Source organism: Callorhinus ursinus, unplaced genomic scaffold, assembly GCF_003265705.2.
Source record: "Callorhinus ursinus isolate GAN/ISIS: 27379988/994484 unplaced genomic scaffold, GSC_fseal_2.0 scaffold11, whole genome shotgun sequence".
NCBI lineage: Eukaryota > Metazoa > Chordata > Mammalia > Carnivora > Otariidae > Callorhinus > Callorhinus ursinus.
In genome coordinates this window covers 23,789,866-23,814,216 of record NW_027397073.1, presented here as the reverse complement: position 1 = coordinate 23,814,216, position 24,351 = coordinate 23,789,866, and the positions used below count along the sequence as shown (strand labels likewise).

At 46.5% G+C, this 24,351-nt stretch overlaps 1 protein-coding gene and 1 pseudogene across 3 annotated transcripts in view; one reads left to right on the top strand and one right to left on the bottom strand.

The window, feature by feature from the left end:
- The window catches only part of MYO5B (myosin VB), a 345,264-nt gene that overhangs the window by 150,149 nt on the left and 170,764 nt on the right, over nt 1-24,351 (bottom strand). The window lies entirely within an intron of this gene.
- On the top strand, nt 22,135-23,041 carry LOC112835072 (homeobox protein NANOG pseudogene; annotated as a pseudogene).

The window sequence follows — 24,351 nt, the reverse complement described above, 5'->3', positions numbered from 1 at the left end:
TGAGATTCTCTCCCTCTGTTCCTCTCCTCTGCTCATGTGCATGTGCTCTCTCTAAAACAAACAAAAATCTTAAATTTTTTGTTCAACAAAGATATTTGTGTCAGTTCCATGTACAGAGTTAATAACTGGGAAACAGGCTAAGAAAATTCAAATGAACCTTAGAAGCAGTGCTGACTAAAAAAGTGACAACAGTAACACGGTTTACTGTCTTTAAGAGCTCAAATACAAAGAAACAATACAATGTTTAGTGTTACAAACACACAACTCTATTAAAACAAAATGGTATCAAAACCCTAGAGTGAAGAAGTTAGGTGAAGTCAGGTGGACAGAATCAGGTTGGGGCAACCAAACTGGGTTCTGTGGGGAGCTAAGAGTAAGGCTGGGGGGACAGAGAGGTTTAGATGGAGGTTAAGTGAGGCAGGAAGGATACAGAAAATTAGTGGGGCAGATGTGGACTCAAAACAGAGCCACACAATTCCTCTGAGTCCACAGTTAAGGGCTTCTTCCCGAGGTGGGGGCAGTGGAGAGAACATTCTGCTGTGACAAGGGGCTGGCCCAAAAAGTTCCAAGCAAGAGATTCTATGACCCCTCTATAGGCCCAAGGCACCCCTGGTTTCTAGAGGGAGGGGGGTGGATGAGCATCCCTGGGCACCTCTGCCATCAGGCACGGATTTCTTATGCCACCACACCCTCCCCTCCAGCAGGTAGGGCCGCGTGCTCAGGGACCATCTACAACGCAAGCCAAGCCATTTAGGAAGGCCGTCATAAATATTCACGAGAAACTGCTTAGCTCGTATTTAGCAGTTAAAGTTCTAAGTGTCTCCTTGGAAAGATGAAATCGAACCTTCTGACAGCGTAGAAGTATTTAGCGCATTTAACATCTAGTATCCCTTCCCCACTCCAGTTTCACAGCGGCTGGTGGAGCGCCGAGGTCTGTTTATAAGCCTCCGAGGTGTAGCATGATATAGGTAGCGGCAAGATGAATCTGTCCCTTCCACTTACGGGCTGTTCCCGAGAGAGGCAGCTCCTCTCCGACGTGACAGGAACACAGAAAGAACTTCAGGGAATGTAACCAAGCCCAGCCCTCACCAGCAGATAAGCAGGTACAGAGGGAGAATGAAGACAGGCGAGGGGCTCCTCAGTGCAAGTGGGAATGTGCCCACTTCTTTGCTCTTAAGATGAAGGGCTGGAAGAGGGTCCCTAAGACCTGCTGCTACTCCTGCACTCAGAGCTGGGCCGTGTGATGCCTTCTGTATTAACCACGGTTACCTACGGATGTCAAACATTTTGGAACTCGGAAACCCCGGGGCTTACGGGAGGATGAGCACCAAAAGCAGAGGTTTTCTACGATTTTATAAGCTTGTTTTGGTTAAATGGTGTCATTAGCTGGGGTGAACTACAATACACACGTGGTTGTATCCTCTTGTACCAAGTAAGCTTCCCTTTTCAAACTATTTCATTTAGTTCTGGAAACTTGTTTCTCAGGGCACACACACATTCTAGTAGATTCAGCTACATGGTTTTTCATGAGTCCAGCTGGCCCCTGAAGCGAGGTGCACGTGAGTACCCCAGTCTAAAGCCCGTTCTCTTCCTCTGTCCCGCACACCCCCTCTGCCAAGCTACCAGGAAGATACAAGGTCTGTGACTGTATATAGATATTGCTCTCTTCATTCATCTTTTAGATTTAGGGCACCTGTGGAGGCCCATTTCAGCATCTCCCCTCACTTCTCCGGGCAGCCTCTAAGGTGATCGCCTCTTCCCTCGTGACGCTAACTGGCACATGGACATGGCTCCCGAGAAGCCAACACAGGCACCGCGGCCCACTGCACAAGTACGCGTGGAGGCTGCACGGGGTTCCAGAGGCCTGCGCGTCCAAACCAGGGCTCTCCAGCTCCCCACCCTGCTCCCAGCGTGGACGGTTTGGCTTGGCGCTCCACTTGGCAACGAGCAGGGACCTTAGCAGTGGCCCTTGACTCCTTTCCCTCCTTTACCCCATCAGGCAAATGGGGTAATTTAGACCCAGATCCTATTCCTCATCCCTCCTCTCCTGGAGCGCCCCCTCTCCTGGAGCCCCCCCCGCCAGCTGCTCATCTTGTGCTAATTCTACTGCCTACTTGATCCATTCACCCCTCATTGCTGCTGGAACGCTATTTCTAAGAAACTCATTCAAACGTGCCTAGGCCCTGCTCAGCACCGTTGCAGGAGACACTGTGGCCTGAAGGATGCAGACCACGTCTTGAGCATTCCAGGCCCTTCATGATCTGTTCCCAGAGCCCAATCCAGGCAGAGGTGCCAGGCTGTGCAGAAGGTGGGAAAGCACAGTGTTCAGGGAAGAGGTGAAGTTTAGGACAATCAGATCCCAACAGGCAAGTCATGGTCTTTGGCAACATTTTGCAAAGAACCAGCATTTGTTCACTAACCCTGACTATGTTAGAAACAACAGCAGAGATTATGAAAACGACCTCAGCTGGATCCCACATCAAACCAACTGGGTCACCATCTACGGAAGTGGGGCCTGGGTATTTTTTTGTTTGATTCCACATGTGATTCTCTTTTCTGCTGCATTAGTCCTGCTAAGGTTAAGAACCACTGCTATAGACGGGACAGCTTAATTAAATGGGTCACTATATAAACATGTTCAGGTACTAGCAGCAACTCTAATACCCTGTAACTTACTTCTATCAATATCAGCCTAATACAGTGTAACACTAAACTTAAAACAAAGATTAGCTTTAAGAGGCTTAACAGAGTCCTTAACCATCCTTCCCGGGGGCAGACAATGGAAGCCTTTACATTTAATTCCAGTACTCTGGCAAACGGCTTACGGTAAGTCACCCAGAAACCAAAGCAGGGTCTCCTCATTAACTGGATTTACGTTGTTGACGCCCACACAGTTAAAATCACAGTGCAGAGTAGTCAGCTCTGCGTGTTAGAAAAATACAAAGCACACGCTGGTGCCTGCTAATGCCTGCAGTTGGGAAGAGTAAACAGTTCCATACCACCTCCTACGTCAGGGGTACTTGACCCTGGGTCCACTGCATAGAATTCGGAGACCCATGAACTTCGATGCACTAAAAACCATACCCTCAGTTTTACTGAATTCTAAGAACTTTGACATTTCCTTCAGTTGAGAATAGAGCAAAACAGCGTTAGCAGACCCTGTGGCTTTGACACCCTATCACAGCTGCTGCAGCTCAATTTTTACACCCATCATTGCAATGGTAGTTATTAGATCTGCCACGAACATTAATAAACAATCCTTCATGTCTGCTATATCAATTCCCCAAAATATTGAGATACCTTTCAAGATAATCTGTTTCTTCTGTAATTGTATATATTACACTTGATACATTTCAATGCTTACGTGGAACAAAAAAGGTTTAAAACACCTAATCATCTTTTCCATCTTTTTTTTTTTTTTTTCCTGTGCCTAATTGCAAAATCAGGCCTCTTTCTACAGCATTAGTGACACGAACCTTTAAGGAGACCACGTTTACATTTCATTAGACCCTCTGTTTTCCAAAGGCCGGTCACAAACACCATTATCTGTACCTGTATTAAGCGAGGTGGGGGGCAGATTTCAGAGAACCCTAGGATATGGGGCAAGGTTCTCTCCACTGGAAAATAGCTTCAGCCATAAAGCTGGCGTATAAACTTCCAGGCCTGGCAATGGAAGCCTACCAGAATTTGAATGACACACTCACAGTTTGCATCCCATTGCCCTCAGTAGGCCAATACTGTCCCTTGAGAATGCAAATATTTTCAGATGTACTTCCTCACAAGTTCCTAGGTGACGCCCATCTGAGCACCCTGAGAACCACTGGATGAGATTTCTCCAGCCCACTGCTGCTTTGACATTTTGGGATTCTCTTTCTTGGCCATGAAATCCTAACTCCTAGACCTAAAGCAGAACCTGCCTTGGTTATTTGGGGTATCTGCTCTGTAGCATAAGGGGCTGGCTCGAGAGAGACTGTGTATATTGACCCAGCCCTCCACCCCTGCTCCGGCTCCCTGGGTATGTGTTCTCCATACCCTTCCATCTGTAAACACAAGCAACCCCAGCCCTCTGGCCTAGAGAGGGTATCTTCAATCCTTCAGGTAGGAGACATTCAGGACTGGTACTGGTGGGGAAACAGGACAGGTGCTCAGCACTGTGGGAACCTCGCTTCAGGGGCCAGCTGGACTCACGAAAAACCATGTAGCTCAATCTACTAGAATGTGTGTGTTCCCTGAGAAACAAGTTTCCAGAACTAAATGAAATAGTTTGAAAAGGGAAGCTTACTTGGTACAAGAAGGTACAACCACGTGTGTATTGTAGTTCACCCCAGCTAATGACACCATTTAACCAAAACAAGCACACTGTGGGTGCTCAGCACTGTGGGAACTGTAGGACATACTGTGGACAAACCAGAGTCTGGGCACCCGGCCGTTCAGTAACTATGTCCTGATGAATAGATACTGTAGGTGAAGAGAGAACTCAGTTTGGCTATGGGAAGGTACTGCCAACTGTGGTCATTCATGTCAGCAGTGTAATATTTATGCTTAAATTATGTACCTTGATGATTATGAATATCATCTTAGACTGATTTTGCTTTGATTCCAAAAATAAACGTTCAACCTACATAGAGTTTTGCCCACATAGCTTAAAAGCTCCTACTTCCAGGCACAAATCCATAGACCTGAAACACAGGGCAGCTAAGGCTCTTAGAAATCTCATGGATGACTCCATATTCTGGCCATTAAGTGCAAGAGTTCCAGAGGCCGGTGCCGGAAGGGGAATTGTGCAGGTGCAAATTTGAAAATGCATCAGAGGCTAAGCAACAATTAAGTCCAACTACAAAGCTTCTAAGAAAAAGATGTGATAACGGAATAAGGGAAGCTCAGGTCAAAGAAAGTACTTGCAACTTGTTTTCTCTGTCTTCCCGTAAAAATTACAAACCTGACCAGATCAGAGGCTTCCCCAGATGAATGCAGTAGAGCGCTCTAAGAGATCCCACATAGGGGATTTGATATGGGTTAGAGGATTCATGCCTCTCTTGAGGGCAGAAGTCCACCGAGAGATCAGTAGCAAAACTGGGAAGCTAGCACGTGGGAGTTCGAAGGTCAACGTCCATGTTCTGGTACTAGATCTGAAGGGTAAGAGCTTTCCAGTTTTTTCCCTTCAGTGGGGATCCCTAGGTCAGCAAGGAGGGCCTGTTCGGGGTTTTTAAAGAACACAGAATTGGAAAACAAAGGGCAGCATTTTGCTTTTCCAACGTAGGTGTTTTGGACATCATACAGTATGGCAAAAGAACATAATCTCTGAAGTGGCCAGGACCTCAAGCAAGAGACACGTGAACCATTTCCATAACAGGCTCTAGGTTACAGAAGACCAGACTGAAGTTCTCTGTCCATTCCAACTCACCATCCTCTTTTCTAGCTTCTACCCCTCACACCCCCCCCAACTTCCTGCTTCCAGCTTTTAGTTACTTGACTCACACAGTCCAAGGAGACAGGACAGAAGCAGGAGGTGAGAGAGAACGTGGCACAGGAAAGGCAACCACTTGACCTAAGGCTTTCCTCAGCTGGCTCAAGTCCAGGTGCCACAGGGAGCAGCCGCCCAGCTGGGTTTGAGGCACAAGTCCCACAGGGCTCCACACCATCGAGCCTCACCAAGATGCCACCGCAACAGACTTGTACGTACAGGCTTGTGAGAAGTGTGAGACCAGGAAACCAGGGGTTTCAAGCTGCAAAAATTCTGAGACATCCTGGGGGCTGGTGAATCAGCTCGACCCCATGAGCTTCAACCATCACCTGGGCAGAGTGAATACGGAGGACTGCAAGCCGTCAGGAAGCTGTCCTCGGTGCCACCGTAACCATCTCAGCAGCTCTGGTCCAGCGGCACCATCCCTGCTCTCCCACACTCAGCCACACACCCTTCATCCTCCTTGCCACCTTTCCTTCACACAGAATTCTTCCTTCTCCATCTGTTTCCCTCAGCCTCGCATTCAAATCCCACCCCCCGTGGCATGCCCCCCAGCCGCCTCTCCAAGCCAGCTGGAAATAAGTGCTCCTACCATATTCCTTCTCCTATGGAGGAAATGGGGAAAAGACACCACATGATTTGTTGAAAGCCACTCTGAGCTGCAGAGCCCCTCCTGGACATCCCATCCAGGGATGCTCTCCCCTTCAGCCACACCAGGGCCCTCAAACACATCGTGTGCCCAACCACAGGAGGGGTTGCTTCATGAAAACACCTGCTTCAGATGGGAGGTGTCCAAGTGAATACAGAACCAACCCTGTGGCTTAGTGGATAATTCACATAACTGTTGTGCTCAGCAAATATACACTGAATGGGGACTCTATTTATAAACAGCACTCTTACATTCATGATCTCTTTGGCACAATGTCCCAAGTCTGGATTCTGAGATAGAAATGAATTATACCCATCAGGTCTCTAAACACATTTGAATCCTCAAAACAAAGACTCATTTTAATGGGCTAGAAAAAACTTAATAATGGAAAGCCAATCAATCAATCATTAGGCTGTCAGGAAAATTTGCTGACTCTCGGAAACACCTCTAGCAAAACTCAAGTTGTAGAGCTACTCCTCTCTTCTCTCTACACATAGGCCTCTGATATGGTCTTAGATGTGCACCATCTGGGAAATCCCACCGATATGTATGTGTACCAACCCCCTCCTCACAGTATTCGGGGCTCTGAGGTTGGCCAAGACTTCCTCCTTACCTGCATCCACTCCTTGAGATTTTAAACTTGCAAATGGATGAAACTATTTCAATTGATGAGAAAACCATACTTACGTCAAGCCTTGAACTTCTCTAATACCAGCCTCAGGCCAATAATAGACTGCCTTCTTGAGAGATCACAGATCTTTCATTACTTGGGCTGGGAAACAGAGTAACCAAGATCTCGGTTCTAACAGACAGTTCCTATCAATCAATAGGAACCTCCCTGCCCCCTATCAAGTACCTTTTTATATAGCACAGATATAAGCAGCCAGGAGTTAGCAATAAAATAGAAGACCTAAGTTACACACATCATCAAAATTCACAGTAATCAATATCAATTCTAGCTGACTACACGGTCTCATCTGAAAGTTCCATTTAGCATTTTGCTGGCACTGTGAGGCAGGTCAGGTAACATTCCTCCCCCTACCTTGCAGGCACAATAACCAGTACAAAGTATAAATGATTTATCTAAAGCCAAGGTTTCCTTCACAGAGCCCAATGTTGCTCCTCCACCCTCCACTGCCAAGCCCAGCTGAGAACGTGGCACCAAGTACTTTCCACAGGTTACAGCCCAAGCGCCCTTGGGCATGGGTGGTAAGTCAACAAGGACAGGGACCCCAGAAGTGGAATGAAGTCTGACTTGAGTGCCTACAACCCTCTCAGCATTAAGAAGGGGAGGAGAAAGGACATGACAAGGGGGACTCGCCTGCCCACCAGTCACATGGCGATTCTTTACTGCTCACCCACAGGGGGTAAAATCTTGAGCTTGTTTCTAATTATGTACGTGAAATTGCTCCCATGAGGGGCTGACACTCAAGAAAGGGACATCTAGCACACCTAAAACAAAAGGCAGGGCTTGTGCTAAAATACCTACAAGAGATCGACAGCCTAAGGCTAAAGGAGACCTCAGAGAGACCAGAGATGCTGGGGAAAGACCCCCCCCGCCCCCGCAAGGGCTGTGTTCTACATCAACCTTAACAGCCCTAACCTTGACCTAGACTTACAGGTCCAGAGATGGGAATCTGCTGTGCAGTGGGTTCATCGGACAGAGATCAAAGAGCTGAACCGAAGTCTTAGAAAAGCTTTTCCTGGTCTTCTTTGTCACAGCAATTTGGGGGTACAAACGTAATTATGTAACGACCTTGTCCTCTGGGTGATAAAGAATCCCTGTCATAACAAACTCCCCCTTTTCTAAAAAATTCAACAATGACTCCCTATGAAACAGGGACTGTTTTAATGTAGATGATTGACCACTCCTTCGGAAAGATTTTGGGTTCTGAAGCTTTGGGGGGCTGGGTAACGTAATTAAAGCAATCCTCAAATATTCCCAGGGCCAGAATTAATCCCTCCTGTTTATCTTTAAAACCTTTTTGGACTTTCCCTTTAAGTCCCTCAATTGTAAAACCCCAAGGGGTTTTTTTTTTCTTTCAGTGCTTAGTGTCACTAAGCAAAATCCATAGTTTTAGGTTTTATAGTAAGAAATATTCTCCTGGAGCAGCAGGTGTGCCCAGGGTAAGGGACGCTGGACTTCATGGGAGGTACAATTTCTTGAAGTTACACTTTGGTAGCTCATCTCCCAGAGCCCTCTTGCAGCTCACAAGGCTCCCCCTCTCTGTGCTGCCCACTGAAGGAAACTGCTCCTGCTAAGAGCATCAGATCCTCCTAGATGCTCTCTGCTGTGAGCACTGTGATTGGAGTCCTCCTTGTGTTTGTCAAACGCTGACCTGGAACATATCAAGATTCTTGCCAGCACCCCCCCCCCACCCCCCAGGGCTCTCTAGTCCTGATCTCCTGGCATCCCACAGGCTCCAAGGCCAAACTGGGAAGCTAACCTCATCAACCAGCTAAGCAACCACAACTTCATGGCGCATTTTGCTGAGCCCTGTTTTGGTTTCCTGACTGGTGGGAAAGGAACAGAGAAAGGAACAGAGAAAGGGCCAGAGGCGAGGTGTCAGGCAGTGGGCCAATCCTCCAGACCCAGGAAAGCAAGATCAGAGAGTTGTGCAACCTGCAACCCAATTGCTTAGATTTTTTTTTTTTTAGTTTTTAAGAGAGCATTCCAAGCAGACCCCTTGCCCAGTGTGAAGCCTGTGGAGCGCCCAGCATGGGGCTCCATCCCACGACTCCTCGACCATAGCCTGAGCTGAATCCAAGAGCTGGAAGCTTAATCGACTGAGCTACCCAGGTGCCCCAGATGTTTCTTTAATCCCATTCTCTTTTTGCTTTATTTCCTTGCTGTGTTGGACTGTCAATGCCACCAAGATATATAACAAACCTGACCTAGTCCTATATGAACCCAGGACCTAAAGGTTTTCTTTTTAAGTCCTCACTTTAGATTTAATAAAGCTTAAAGATTAGTTTATGATTTGGAAAAACCATCTTTTAAATAATAAAATAGATATACAGGCATATTGGTTAGCATGTGTGGTTCTGAATTCTTCTCGGGGTAATGCATACCTACTGAAACACTAATCTTTTGTGGGATTCTTTACGACAGATTATTATTCACAACTGCTTCCATGCCCACATCCCACCTGTCTCAACCTTATTTTATCTAGTCTGGATTCAAATGATACCATCTAGGAAATTTAGTTTCTGTCCACCTTCTCTAAAATAGCACCTCTAACTCTGCTACCACTTTTATTACGGGGGGGTAAGTTTTATTGAGATGTAACTCAAATACCATACAATTCACCCATTTTGAGTGTACAATAGTGTTAAGTTCAGAGTTGTGCGACCATCACCCAAATCAATGTCAGAACATTTTCATCACCTCAGAAAGCTGCCCTGTGCCCACTACCAGTCCCTGGCACCCCGCCCCAACACATTTGCTAATCTAGTCTCTCTAGATGCCAATTCTGGCCTTTCATACAGATGCAATCACATGATCTTTTGACTGGCTTCTTTCATGTAGTATGATGTACAGCTGAGAGAGAGAGGTATTTCATTTTATGGATATCCCTCGTGTTTATCCATTTTTCAGTTGATGGACGTTGGGGTTGTTGCCACTTTTTGGCCATTATGAGTAAATATAAATAGTCATGTGCAAGATTTTGTGTGGACATTTTTAATTTTTCTCGGGTTATAAACAGCTTTGTGAAGCTTGAAGTAAAATGGATTTTCAGTGCCTATCAAAAGCTGTTCTGTCAAAGGATGGGACATAGCCTACTATTTAGGAAAAATTCCAATCACTTTATTCCCCCAATAAGATGTTTGGGGACTTTTTAAAGCAACCAAGCTAGAACAGAAGTCCCCTAACTCTAAGGGTGTTTTATTGGGCAAATTGAATACCTTTCATTTCAAATGTCTATCAAATTGTCATACTCCTTCCCAGTAAACAAACACATTTGAATTTCCTGATTCCTAGAAATGCCAGTTAACATTAAATTTTACTTGCTTAGAGAAATTTCGAAAAATCCAACCACTCCTTAACAGAGAATCCCATTTGGCGATTTCATTATGACTGTTCAGGCACTTCCTTTGTTTCTTGAATCTGACCTCAAATAGGAGTTCAAGTGGGCTGGGTGAAGAGAGTGTTTTCCCTAGTCACTCATATCCTTTTGCATGGTGACACCTACATCCTTTTTACTCTTTCCATAAGCTGTAAAGAACTTTACATTCCTTGCATGTAGTATATTTCTCTGCATATTCTTTTCAAAGATGCTGAAAACATATCCACACAATCTGCACATGGGTGTTTATTAGCAGCTTTATTCATAACTGCCAAAACCTGGGAGCAAACAAGATGTCCTTCAGCAAGGGGAGGGATAAACTGTGGTATATCGACACAATATTATTCAGCTCTAAAAACAAATGAGCCAGCAAGCCATGAAAAGACATGGAGGAACCTTAAATGCCTATTACTAAATCAAAGGCGGCAATCTGAAAATACACTATTCTCAAGGAGTTAGTGGAGGAACTGTAACCCACTACATAATTGAACTTGTAAAAAAAAAAAAAATTACAGTGCTTAATATTTTCCAGTAGAGTTTGTAAAAGACAGGCTGAGGAGCTGCTGCTAGCCTACAAAGAGTACAAACTGCTCAGGGCTCAAATCTGCCTCTGCTACCCTCCTGTCTCTCCAGATCCTTCCAGAACCCCACCGCACCTGCCCTTCTCCCATGGGACACTCTATGTTGCTCCCAAAGGTGCTATCCTTCTCTTCAGGACAGACCCCGCTCTTCACCAATCACTCGCTCTGTGGTCCTGCCCCTTCGAGGCCAGCATTCAGCCGGGCATTGCTTTGAAGAACGTCTCCCAAACTACTTCACTCAATGTGATGCCCATCTTGGCCAAGGCAGAAGGGGTTTTGGGCCTGAGGTCTTCATCAGTTTGCATCAAGATACACTCTGAGCAGAACCAAGGGGGTCTGACTGGGCTCAGGGGGATGGCCTTTCTGCAGATGGTTAGGAGGGGCACTGCAGTGAGGGGGCTGGGGACCCTGGGGGCCTCAGCACAAATTCAGGGCAGGGCCTAACAAGTCCCTGCTCCCCTTTGGCACTCAGTTTCCTCCTCTGTGAAATAAACGAGTTGGACCCAAATCACCTAAGGATCCTTGCAGCTGACAACGTCAGATTCTCTTACATGCTCCACTGCCCTGGTGATGGGGCAAGGGAACCCGGGGGAGAGGCAGGTTTTGGCCACTGACCAGGGCAGAGGTCAAAGAGGTGCCAGGTCCATGAGGACAGCACACTGAAGACTGTCTTCACCACTCCAGCTCCCAAGTTGACCTGCCACAGCACGCTGGCCATCCTCTCTTGTCACCTGTCCCACAAGACACACAGTCCTGTCATCTGGTCACCCACCTGCCTCTGCAGCGACTGCGCATTAGCCCCCAGCTTACCCTGCACATTCAGGGGGTCTTCACCCCAAACACATGTGACTTATTCCCATCCCAGCCATTTTCTGGGGGACACTGCCATTGTGAGAGACATGTAGGGAATCCATGCATTATTCACCCAACATGTATCTGCCACATGCTAATAGGAATCTTGCAAATCGAGGGGAAAAGCCTAGAACAGTTCAACTCCCTGCCACCGCATCTACCAACCGTCCTGCTTCACCAGCATCTGGCTTCCTCCTCCCCTTCTCTAACAGGAGGATCCTGCCTTCGCCCCAGAGGTCAATTCCACCCTCTGAGCCCTAGGTCCCATTCCCGCCATCCGGCACTCCCCTCCACCTGTTATCACCTTGCTCTGTTCCCATACTCAGCCCCCCATCCCCTCAAGACTGCCTCCTCCCTGCCAGCACTTTAACATCCAGAGACCCAGAGATCCTTTCCCTTAAAGCAAACGCACACAAGCACCCCCGCCTCCCCAGCGACGCAGAGGACGGACTGCGGAGCAAAGCGTGGTCATGACAGAGCGGTTCAGAGCCCGCGGCAGAGACCCACATGAAGGATGAGGCCCTAAACTCAGGCAGCGGGGACAGGAATCAGAGCCCAGAGACCAAGATGCATTTTAAAAGTGTGACATGTATGATGTTCTCGCAGATAGGATGTATATTTTAAAAAAGTTTCTGGCTCATGGGGCATCTGGGTGGCTCAGTTGGTTTTTAGTCTGCCTTCAGTTCAGGTCATGATCCCGGGGTCCTGGGATGGAGCCCTGCATGGGGCCCCTTGCTCAGCAGGGAGCCTGCTTCTCCCTCTCCCACTCCCCCTGCTTCTGTTCTGTCAAGTAAATAAAAGTTTCTGGCTCAGCTGAGAAGAAAGGTAACACTTTATATAAAGGGATAGGCCAGGGAGAGGAATATTTTAGGCAGGAGATTTTTTTTGGACAGCATCTAATATCATATAGACACTTGTCTACCCGGAGAATTTAAAGAGCTGTTATCTCGAGGGCAGAAACCGATACCCAGGGCATTCCCATAGCTCCCATCTTATGCCCCGCCCCCCCAAGAAGTCACCCACCTACCTGCAAACGGGGAATACCAAGTATGAAAGAAATGCTAAGAACAGGGAAAGGCAAAGAATGTATCTGCCTGAAATCCACCTCTGGCTCTGCACTTAGAGTATATACGTGGGAATCCAGCAACGTTGAATTCTCACCTGTTCTGGGACCATCCACAGAGCAGCAACCCAGGGTCCCACATGGCAGCTCACACAGCCTCTCTGTGGACACGGTCATGGCTGCATGTAGGTAGCAGCCATGACAACTTCCCATCGGATGGAACCAACGAATCCGTGCGAGCCCAGCACCCCTGTGGGAGTTCAGCTGGAAACCCAGCTCTCCAGACTCAAGCCATCCAGAGGCACAGAAGAGGAGAACAGCAAGAGCCCCACGGTGGGTGAGGAGAGTGGGTTCTAGCACCAGCCTGTCGCATACAAGTCTGAAGACTTTGGCCAAGCCCCTCAAGGCCTCAGCTCTCAACAGGGGAAATATTAAAGCCCGCCCTTCAACACTCTTTGTTTTGGTGTGGAGCCATTAGGTAAGGGAGACCCAAAAAAAGGCCTAAAAACTGAAGTGTAGCACAAATGGGAGAGTTACAAAGAATGCTGAAGATCATTTTGGGCATATGAGGTGGAACAACAGGAGGCAATTCTTAGACACCCAGGACTGCCCTGCATACCGCAGGGTGCTCCAGACAGTCAACGCAGGGGTACTCCATGCCCCCCACCCCATCCATGTCCAACAGAAATCGTACATCTCCAACTGCCCTCAGAAAGGAGGCACCACTCCCATCACCTGACAGGTGCTTCTTCCTCTAGCAGACCTTTAAATGCTAAGTCCACTCAGGGTTAGATCTGCGAAATTTCCTCCTCCCCAAAACTCTCTCCCAAGAGGACATCATCCATTCCCAAGGCTTCAAATACCATCTGGAGGCCAGCCTCTCTCAACTCCATCAATTCAGCTTGACAACTCTATTTCGATGTCAGGAGAGGGTGGGGTGAGGGATCGTGAATGAAACAGTTCCCAAATAAACTCATTTCCAACACCCTAGAGTATCCCTCCTTGACTTCCTGGTTTCTGCACAGAAGTTCCTTCTACACATTTTCTGAAGCCAGAACCCTAGGAGTCATCTTTTCCAGGGAGACCATACACCAAAGTGGCCAAAGGCACAAGGTTGGAATTAGGGTACCCAGATTCACATCCCTCTGTGATTCCACTGACAAAGCTATAAAACTGAGTTAGTGCTACAACGACAAGTAATAACTTACATAGCCCTTATGATCTTAGGAAACATTAGCATGCATACCAAAGTATGGATATTTTTGAGATACATTAATACACTTTTCTACATTTCTTCTAAACATGGCATTCTCCTTCAACTCAAGGCATTAATTTGTCTCCAGAGGATTAGGATAATTAGAACGGGAAGGCGAAGACAAAGTGCCAAAGTTCAGCTTTTGACTATCAAAATAAGATTTCTGAGTTCCTAGCATGGTAATTGTCTTGAAATCCTGTCTGCTGGCGTGGAGAAAGGAATTTTTTATAGTTTAACTTTTCTTTCAGAAATCAAGAGCCAGGCCTGGGGGTGTAGACATCAATTTCACTATAAACCATGGACAGAGAGAAATCAGGACACAAAGTAAGGAAGTCCACCTGTTGAGGGGAACCAGGAGAGGCAGACTGGGGAAAGGGCACAAAGGGAGAAAGGGAACCATGTAGTGTTATTCCCAAGTTGGGCCTTTCACACCCCTACCCCACCTCCCAGCTTGGGGGAGGCTCCCATAGACCAATCTGAGGAAGAGGCCTATCCTCAAGGGGGAAGCCCAAATTCAGCTCTAGCATCCCTGGTTGAAGAAGGACAGCATACTAGTATTGATGGAGCAAGCGACTGATGACCCATAGGATGGGGCTGTGCGATGCTGGGAAGAATTCACTAGTTTCCTGAAGTTTCAAAGGGTCTTCTAGATGACTTCAAGGGTAACCCAACTCTTCTTTTCTTACAGATCTAAGTGAGAAACTCCACATCTTGTGGAAAAAGTCATGTTGGTTATTGACTACCATGACAGTAAAGATGTCTTTTTTTTTTTTTTTTTAACTGTGCTGAAAATCAGTTTTATTACTATTTTTTATCACATTACTAGCACTTCATTCCACGGACTTCATAATGATGCTCCCACGAAGAGAGGTCTTTATTGGATACTATCATTGTATTTCTTAGGCTTTCAACGTTGACAATTTAACCAATGATCAGGGAAAATACACCCCATCCCCTGGCAACTTGGTCTTGGACTTCCCAGCCTCCAGGACTGTGAGAAATAAATTGTTATTTAAGCCACTCAAAGACATCTTCGATTAGTTCTAAAAATATTGCCTCATCAGCCCAACTGAGAGAGGAAAGAGCACTATAAAGTAGGAAAAGCTGGGTGTCAACACAGACCCTACCACTTAGCTCTGTGATCTGGACAGGGTCCAAAACACACCTCCCAAGGGTATTACACCAAACTGTGATCATCTGTGATCATCTGTGACCACAGGGCAGGTAAGAAGCATTAGAGTGTTTTGGTTGACTCATTATCAACCACCACAGCAAGAAGCTATTAGTAAATTTCTATTAATGCAGCCCCTGAAGATTTAGGTTCTAGGAGAACAGGAGATGGCCATGGTCTCCTCCTCTCGTCAGTCAAGATCTGTACTCCTGGCTAAATTACAGAGGCCACAGTTCCTGGGGCTATATTCCAAGTCTAGAATATAGTCAGACGTCAATCAGAATGAGCTGCTGCTGCACAGGGAATGTGAGCCAGACCAGAAGGGTTTAGCTGGAGAAGACAGGACTAAATGGGCGTTCCCAGAGCCGTCTGTTCTGGTGGCTGCTCCAGGAGATAAGCCCTAGGGTGGGATTGAGGGGAGAGAGCTGTCCACCCAAATCTAAGAGTTTCAAACAGTGGAACGGCTGCCTTCTGAGATTAGTTTCTAGCCCAGGCTGGGGGTCCTAATACTAAAGATGCTGAAAAAAAGAGTCCCTGTGATAGATTTGACCTCCAACTTCAAAGAAGGGAAGTCTTCATCATCCTATGCATTTCATAAACACCTACTCTGCAAAATAAGATACAAGGGGCTCTATAAATAAGGAAATAAAACGAACAGAGTTCTGGCAATGACAACCTCACACAAACAGGAAGAAAAATCTCTGCTTTGGATTGCTGAGTTAAGAGTTCATACACACCAGGTAATTACGACAGATCGATACGTGCAATGACAAATGGAATAAAACTCTAGGAGCCCCGTGACCCAGTGGGGAAGCAGAACTGGAGTGAGCAGATATTGATCCCTAACATCCTAACAGAAGACTGGTACCACACATTCATACTAATGCAGCTAGACTCTAAGTAGTTCACACATCTCTGCTAATATGTCCTCCATCATCTGTCAGCAAACACAAGCTCAGCCACCCTACCAGCTAATAGCTATTCTTCTCATCAGAGAAGTCACTGGGATCCCAATCCCACCCCTGCACTCCCTCTGCTACTAGGTGCAAGGCATTTCCTAAAAGACATCCCATAATTCTAAGTACTCTGGGTACTTGCTCTTCTCAATAAAAGCAGGTCATCAATCATGAGGCATTTTATTCTCTAATTCTGGGAATACAGAAGACCTAAATAATCTCCGTCATTTTTGGCTATAGGTGCCCCTCCTCTGGCTTCCAATATCATTGGGGGCAGGAGCCAGGCAGGCTCAGAAACCATTTGCCTTTAAGTCCGTCCACCATGGTTCTAAAGGACCTACATACGCAGCTTCCTCCTGGTCACGCCTCACTACCTGCAGGCTCTCTGCCACACTCCTCACGCAGAGAAGAGTAGAAAACTCTGCTGTTGACACAGACGAGGATCAAGTACCTGGTCACACAGGTGGTTTCCATGAAGTTCTCAACTCTGGCTCAGACTGATGAGCCCCGGGCAGTGTAATAAACATCAACACCTGAGCATCGGCGGATTAACTCGAGGTCTGCAGGTGAGACCCGGGCCATCTGAAACCCTCCCAAGGATTCTCACAAGCAGGCAGGGTTGAACACCATGCTGGAAGGTCCTCTACCTCCGAACGGACTTTCACATTCTGTAACTTCTTTCCTCGATCGAAACCCACCCTCAGATCCTTAATTCATGCTGAGATGTCAAAGGTAACCAAACAGGGATTAAGAAGTGGAGCGATACTCCTCTAATCCACAAGTTTCCTAAACACTGGTCCAAAGACTTTGCTCCTTTCTGAATCTCTTGTAGATCTTTAGAAAAAATGATTTGGTTCCACCTGTGAGATTCTGATTCGGGTTGGGGGGATGGAGGAGGTAGGGAGGAAAGTGGGTCCCTCAGGGATTCTGATACAAAGCTATTTAGGGGAACCGCTGCTTACTCCACCCATGGGGCAAGACCAGACCCAGTCAGATACCAGGATTCAATTCTAACTATCCCCATAATAAAGGGCCTCCCCAAGGCTCTCTTCTTTCTCTTTAAGCCAAAACACTGTCCGTTGCTGTATACTCATGTGCTAATGTAATCAAGAAGCTACTTTAAAAAAAGCAGTGCTCTTTAACTGAGTCCAGAAAGAGAACACTGATGGGAGGGGACAACAGTCACACACTCTCAATTACATCTCCGTAAGGAGGATGAGCGGCCCTTCGCCAGCCACCTTCTCTCACCTTCCTTCCTTCAGCAACACACTGCAAGGAGCCCCATAGCCAGGGGCAGGGGGACGACGTTTCCTCTGGATCAGGAACTAGTCTATGAGTACTGACTTTAGACGTGGGCTCGGATGCTAGAATCGTCCTCCCTTCTGAACATGCACCCCTATCAACATGGAAAACCATGAGCGTAGGCATTTTAACTTGCTTTCTGTTCCTGGCCTGCACCATACACTTGGTCAGTGGTACCTGGCAGAATGGCTCTCAACTGCCTCCAAAACAGTTGGGTAATTGTTTGGTTCCTGCAGTGCCGCGTATTTCCTGTTGCTTCAGCTTACAGATGGCATCACTAAAGGGCGCCGGTCCACCTTCTAACACTATCCTAGGGGCTGCTAAAGCAACAAGGGTGCAATTTCACTGTCAAGGCAAAACAACCTTGTTGGTTATGTGTAGGAGAATCAAGAAGTTGAAACAATGCAACTGAAACGCTGTATTTCCTCTAGACAGATTGGCAACCACCTATAAACTTCTACAATCTTCAAACCCAACCCTGTAAGAAAAAGCCCAAAAGGACTTTAGTGATCACATGGAATTGCCATCATTCACTTGGCGCAGGAGGTACTATGTGTTCTGAGGGTGACCTACGAAGGGACTCCCACTCAGCTCCGAATTCTTAGACGCTAGGATACATCTATTCATACCAGCATGACCACCATCACCGTCAGGATGTCAGATGCTTATCGAACTCTTCTGTGCCAGAAGCCATTCTAAGCACTTTCCATTGATCAACTCATTGACTTCCAACACTCTTGTGAGTTAGATACTGCACTCATCCCCATTTTAGAGATGCAGGCACTGGTGCAAAGTTAGCTCAACTTAAGGAATTCGCCCAAAGTCACGTGGCCAAGTTTTGTGAAGCCAGGCAGGCCCATCCCCAGCCGCCAAGCAACCTTGCTTCACGGTATCTTCCTTTCCTACTCAACACCGGCACGTTGGCAGATGGTGCAGCAGCTCTGTACTCTGGGATAAAATGGAGATTAGAAAAAAAAAAAACAAAAAAACACCAAAACAAATTTAAAAAAAAACCACGTAACAAGAATGGTGTGTAGTGAACGGCAGGAGCTTGCAGCCACTGCGTGCTGCCCGGTGCAGTGTGAGCGTGGTGCACCACATGCCTGGACGTGTGTGTTCCCTACATGACCTAAGAAGGGGAGTGCACACATGCATCCTCTCATCCCCGCTGAGGAGTGACCTTGCCCAGGGAGAAGCACAGGAAGGAAGCAGGGTCTGTGCTAGCCCACCTCCTCACATAGGAGCACTCCAAAAATCACATCTGGCCAAACCAGTGCGTGGTTTTTTTTTTTTTTTTTTAATTTTATGTTATGTTAATCACCATACATCACATCATCAGTTTTTGATGTAGGGTTCCATGATTCATTGTTTGCATATAACACCCAGTGCTCCATTCAATACGTGCCCTCTTTAATACCCATCACCAGGCTAACCCATCCCCCCACCCCCCTCCCCTCTAGAACCCTCAGTTTGTTTCTCAGAGTCCATAGTCTCTCATGGCTCACAGATGTTCGTGAGGATGCAGAGAAAAGGGAACCCTCCTACACTGTTGGGGGGAATGCAAGCTGGTGCAGCCACTCTGGAAAACCGTATGGAGGTTCCTCAAAAAGTTGAAAATAGAGCTACCCTACGACCCAGCAATTGCACTACTGGGTATTTACCCCAAAGATACAAATGTAGGGATTCAAAGGGGTACATGCACTCCAATGTTTATAGCAGCAATGTCCACAATAGCCAAACTATGGAAAGAGCCAAGATGTCCATCGACAGATGAATGGATAAAGATGTGGTATATATATATATACAATGGAATGTTATGCAGCCATTAAAAAAAAAATCTTGCCATTTGTGGATGGAACTAGAGGGTATTATGCTAAGCAAAATAAGTCAATCAGAGGAAGACATGTATCATATGATCTCACCGATATGAGGAATTCTTAATCTCAGAAAACAAACAGAGGGCTGCTGGACTGGTGGGGGGTGGGATGGGGTGGCTGGGTGATGGACACTGGGGAGGGTATGTGCTATGGCGAGCACTGTGAATTGTACAAGACTGATGAATCACGGGTTTTAAGATTTAAAAATACAGGTAAGTACCCAAGTACATCTTCAGTTCTCTTAAACTGTTAGTTTCTAGACAAACAACTGCTCCCAGAATGTTACAGGAATACAACCCAGATTAACATTTCTTAATCAATGGATAAGAACAGAGGTAATCCGTTAAATTTGCATATGTATCGAGCTAGGGAGAACTACCGCATCAGATGTGAAAATCAGGATTCAAAAGGATCCACTTGCTAGAATGGAATGTAGGTACAAAGATGGAAATTTAACATAGATAACTGGAATCCTGCTCAGGACCTAAAAAAATAAATTGTGCAAATGTAGGAGGAGGACAACGTATCTTAAAATAAGCTTGAATTTATAGTGACAGAAAGCAGATGAGTTATCCGGGGGTGGAGGGGTGGAGTTCAAAGGAACAGTAGGAAACCTGTGGGAGTTAAGGAACTGTTTGTTATCTGAATTGTGGTGACTCTAGGTATATACATGTGTCAAAATGTGTCATCTTGTTCATGCAGTTTAATCTGTAACCGTGTTTTAAATGCATCTACTTTATTGCCAATTAAATCCAATTAAAGTTGTAATAAAATAGTTCTGCCTATGTGGGCAGGTCAGGAGGATGAGGCAAACTTATTAAAATTCAACAATATTAAATGGCTGCCAAAAGCCAATGCAACTCTAGGCTCCTCCAACCAAAACTCTGTATGAAAATTAACTCTTCATCTCATCTGGCAGACCACATGCAATGAGCACCAATATCAGAAAGACCAGATGGGATCTTAGGGTGACTGCCCCGGGACAGGGTCGGAAAACCACGCTTGCAGGGAATGGCTGTACGAGTCAAGATCTGGCCCCAGGGGCTGCCATGCGTAAGAAAATGTCCCCCTCCCCCCCCCAGTACAGCTTCCCAGAGCTCAGATCCATGGGGGAAAGCAAATGGAGAGCAAGCAGAGCACTGGGTAGTAAGAGAAATTCCTGACAATGAAAACAGTTAAATAAGGAACACATTCCAGAGACACTTACCTGCACTGGGCATGTGCAAGCAGCACCCAGAGGACCTGCTGCTGGGACAGGGTCTCTAGCGTTCTTACAGTGCAACCAATTTCTACCCTGACTACAGGCTTTCTCCTTTCTAACATGCTAGGACGTCCCCAGGTAAAATAAAGTATTACTAAACCAAAAAATCTTTTAGCTCTATGATTTTTGATACGGGCCTTAACTTCACAAAGCATGCTGAGGACACTGCAGACGGACAACTAATAACATTCATCACCCCTGTAAGTATCATGAGCTAGACAGAGTCCAGTCCTATTCTTTTCTAAGTGCATCATTTTAAAAACAGACAATGTACACTACCAATTTCTTTTAACACAGGGATGTTATTAGCCATATTCACTGCACACCTAGATAACTTTCCATACACTTGGAAATTTAAACAGTCGAACTAGAATTTTAAACATGATAGGTAGAAATAGAAAGAACGAAAAAAATCTAAGATTATAAAGGGTCTAAAGGCACTACAGACCTTTGCGCTGCTGCGGCCCTTGGTGGGTGGGGGGTGGAAATGGGCGTGTGCTTACTGGCAAGGCTGGGTAGGAGGGAACGGAGTCAGCGAGGGAGGGAAGAGGGGTGCAGCTGAACAGCACATGGAGGAGAGCATCCCAGGAAGAGCCTGAACAAAGGGGAACTACTCAGGGTATGTTCTAGAAATAAGAGATAATGCCAGAGAAGAAATTAAAGGCTGTTTTCTGCATCCAGACATCCTGAGCCTCTCCTAGAGCTTGTCCTAGAGCCACCTAGTCCTGACCAGTCCCACCTTGAAGCCATAAAATGAATGGGAAGGAATACAAAACTTGACCCATACATCAGGGTTGACCGAAGCCCTAATTTCAAAATTTATTGTAAAAATTCAACAAGTCAGTGGTCCTGAGTTACTGGCCTTGCCGGTGATTCTGTCATTCATTGTATTCAAAAGCCACCAATGAACTTCCACTGCCACACCCCAGTGTCTACAGAGCTCAACAGCTTTCCAAGCCTGCTCATCATTTCTCACGGGGCCCAATGTTCTCTTAGAGGGTGAGTATACCATACCGTGAACTACAGAGACCAAAGTGTCAACAGACACATAGTAGGTGGGGAGACATTACCTGAGACCGACCCCTGGATGCCCCCATGCAGCCAACAACTTACAGTGAAACCAAACCTGACTCTGCTCTCCTCAGTATGATGTTCTCTGAATACATGAGCCCAATCACCAAGTACTTCACACCCCCAATTTCCCCCAAACAGTGCAAAAACCCCTGAACAAACAGCCTTACATCATAAAGTATGGAAGAAACAGACATCATTCTAGTTAAAACTTGATCTCAAAGCAAAATGTGGATTTAGATCACTCATGTATAATTCTTTTTAAAATTTTTCCCAATGACCCCAGTTCCTGAGTCTGTGGCTGAAGATATCCTGCCAAGTCCTGAGTCCCCTTCTCACAGAATCCAGAGCATTCCACCCCAATGACCAAGAAGGTAAAGTTGTCAAATCTGGTGGCTCCACTGGGCTGGTTGGCTCTTACTGTTGCAGTGGCGATGGACTTCATCCTTTCTCAGACGTCTAACGGCTGGAGGGCTTCCTACTCTCCTCAGCTCTTCCACCTAGATCCATAAGCCAGGGCCTTCCTTGCAATCCCGCTTTCTTTCTTTCCCCCGTCTACCCTCAACTCACCAACATGAGTGCCAATCCAGCTCTGCCCCAGTGCCCACCTGGCCCCGAAGCACCCAGTTCTAGGGACTCTTCTCCAATGCCTGAGATTTATGGGCCTGAAGAAAATTATGCGTCCCTGCAAATGTCATCTGCTGAGACACCCCACGTGGAGACCGTCTCTCCTCTCCCTGCATCCAAGGATCTGCGTGTTCAGGACAGCCCCGACTCCACCAGTCCCAGGGTAAAACTACCACCCACTTCTGGGGAGGAGAGAACAGTGAGGAAGGAAGATACGGCCCAGGGCACGAAACAGAAGATCAGGACTGTGTTCTCTCAGGCCCAACTCTGTGTCCTCAACGATCGATTTCAGAGACAAATACCTCAGTCTCCAGCAGATGTAAGAACTTTCCAACATTCTGAACCTTAGCTATAAGCAGGTGAAGACCTGGTTCCAGAACCAGACAATGAAATGTAAGAGGTGGCAGAAAAACCACTGGCCAAAGGAGAGCAAGAGTGTGACTCAGAACAACACAGCCACCGCAGAAGACCCAGGCTTCTATTCCTACCACCAGGGATACCTGAGGAACACTTCTGGAAACCTTCCGTTATGGAGCAACCACTCCTGGAACAGCCAGTCTTGGGGCAACCACTCCTGGAACAGCCAGTCTTGGGGCAGCCATTCCTGGGCCAATCAGACCTGGTGCCCCCAAGCCTGGAACAATCAGCTCCAGAACTGTGGAGAGGAATCCCTGCAGCCCCAGATCCAGTTCCAGCAAAATTCCATCAGCGATTTGGAGTCCATCTTAGCAACTTCTGGGGAAAGCCATAGTGTAATACAACAATCCGCTAAGTATTTTAGTACCCAGCAAATAACAGATTTGTTCCCAAATTACTCTGTGAACACAGAGCCTGAAGATGTGTGACGATAAGTATACTATTCGATCTCAATTTGGGTGGTGGCTGTATTACTTCTCCTAGGCTTTGTCTTTTAGGGTCCTATAGATCTCTGCCTCGATATTCTGTTTCCCATTATTCTTATTGTGTCCACTGAGGGGGTACGATTGGAGTCAAAGAGGTTTCAGGAGTGGTGGCTGCTCTGGACAACATGAGAAAAGGTGTTTCTGGCTATAGGTGACTAAATACAATCCTAATGTGGATCTCTTTAGGCTCTAGAATCTAACCTCAAGAATAGGAAGTGAAGATACAAAGACGTGTGATGAAGGATAATTTGTATTTTCTGAGATTGTGAGGCTTTTCTTGTTAATAACCTCAATTGCTACCAGTGAGGGGTTAAGCTATCACGTGCTTCATGGGTTTCCTCTGTCCCTTGTGTTTTACTAGCACTGTTAATTTGTTCATTATTCTAGGATTTGTTTTGTATTTTAATGTGTTTTATATTTTAATGTATCATGATAATAGTACCCGTTTGGCTGACTGGTTTATAGGTTTAAGTACAAATAAATAAAATACCCACTTAAAAAAAAAGTTGTCAAATCTGTTGTTAGGACCTCCAAAGATGGAAGACGCAGAGCTTATCTCTCTTTTGTGCAACACACATTTCCAGTCTCTCGCTTCTACTCCTACCATTATCCCTTTAACTTTTCCTCCTCCTTACCTGGAAAGGTTTCTAGGTTTCGGAGGTGGGGAGGGGGGTGCTTTTTCACTACAGATACTCTTTTCCATACTGCTTCCCTAAAAGGCCTTCAAATTCTCTATTCTCTACAAACTCTTCATACTTCTAGGAACACAAATCCACCAAGATACCTTCTCTAGGGACCCAAGCAGGTTTTATAAATTGGATTCCTTCTCCCCGCTAAGCACAGGCTTTCTGCTCTCAAGGAGCTCCTCCCCATGTCGGGGAAAGCTCCCCCGCACCGGCCCAACAAGAGTCTGTTTCATTCACCCACTGGCCCCCTGCCACAGGCAGGCCTGCCTGTACTCCCCCGTCCCTGAACCCAGGCAATAGCTGCCCCATCTTTCACTATTAGTCACAGCTTGGCAACACAGCAGAGCCAGATGGAAATGTGTGCGCTCAATTACCTTGGCTACCTGCGTAAAGAAATTTGCTTTGCACTCCACTCTTTCAGAAAAATAACACAACAAAAAAGAGATCAGACCTGGCCAAATAAGAGGTCTCACTTCCACCGCCAAAGGTAGAAAGCACACTGAAACCCCAGTCTCACTGCGGAAACTTAGATGCTTTGGAACTAGGAACGGGGAAGGTCTACGCTTT